Source organism: Pelophylax lessonae, assembly GCF_965119305.1.
Source record: "Pelophylax lessonae genome assembly, chromosome: 3".
NCBI classification, from domain to species: domain Eukaryota; kingdom Metazoa; phylum Chordata; class Amphibia; order Anura; family Ranidae; genus Pelophylax; species Pelophylax lessonae.
In genome coordinates this window covers 427,164,340-427,165,589 of record NC_138770.1, presented here as the reverse complement: position 1 = coordinate 427,165,589, position 1,250 = coordinate 427,164,340, and positions in this window count along the sequence as shown.

The window sequence follows — 1,250 nt, the reverse complement described above, 5'->3', positions numbered from 1 at the left end:
TGAAGGTGTAGAACCATCTCAAGGATGATCAGAAGAAATGGAAAGCACCTGAGTTAAATATATGAGTGTCACAGCAAAGGGTCTGAATACTTAGGACCATGTGGTATTTCAGTTTTTCTTTTTTAATAAATCTGCAACAATGTCAACAATTCTGTGTTTTTCCGTCAATATGGGAGCTGTCTGTACATTCATGAGGAAGAAGAATGAACTTAAATGATTTTAGCAAATGGCTGCAATATAACAAAGAGTGAAAAATGTAAGGGGGTCTGAATACTTTCCGTACCCACTGTATATCAGAATGTAAAAAATATTGTTTTTTTTTTTCAAAATTGTCGCTCTTTTTTTCAAAAATTCAAAATCGCACAGGTGACCAAATACCACCAAAAAAAAGCTCTATTTATGAGGAAAAAAAAAGGACATCAATTTTATTTGGGTACAGCGTCGCATGACCGCGCAATTGTCCGTTAAAGTAACACAGTGCCGAATCGCAAAATATGGCCTGGTCAGGAAGGGGGGTAAAATCTTCCGGTCTTAAAGTGGTTAAAAATACACTCATTGAGAATTTTTTTGTCAAAGACATGTAGCGAAATACATTTTAGCCTAAATATATGACAAAAATTTAATATATTGGATATGTTTTAACTGTCAAAGTAGAAAATGTAAATTTATCGCAACATTTTCGCTCTTTTTTTATTAATATCGCAAAAAAATAAAAAGCGCAGAGGTGATCATATACCCCCAAAAGAAAGCTCTGTTTGTGGGAAAAAAAGGACGTAAATTTCATTTGGGTACAGCATTGCATGACCGCGCAATTGTCAGTTAAAGTGCCAAGTTGAAAAAAGTGGCCTGGTCATTAAGCAGGAAAATCCTCCGGTCTTAAAGTGGTTAAGACAAGTAATACAAGACAAAAATGGCATTTCCCATTTTAACTCAAAAAGTTTAAATGCGGTATTTTACTGGTTTATTGATACTGTATAATTTTATTTTAATATTTAAGTTAAATGTTAAATGTATTAAAATAAAGAATGTTTTATTGTGACAACTTCATAGAATGATTTCTAGTTCACCAGTGAACTGCCAATAGCATGGACTTTTCCTTTACAGATTAGTAGCAGATGGTCTAAGACTTTGCTGGTTCAATCCTGCTTAGCTGGCAAGATACACAACCTTCATTGTAGCAGCACAGAGAGAATGCATTGCTTAGTTTATGAATCTACACACCACGTTTCTACACGTTCTAATATGTTCTG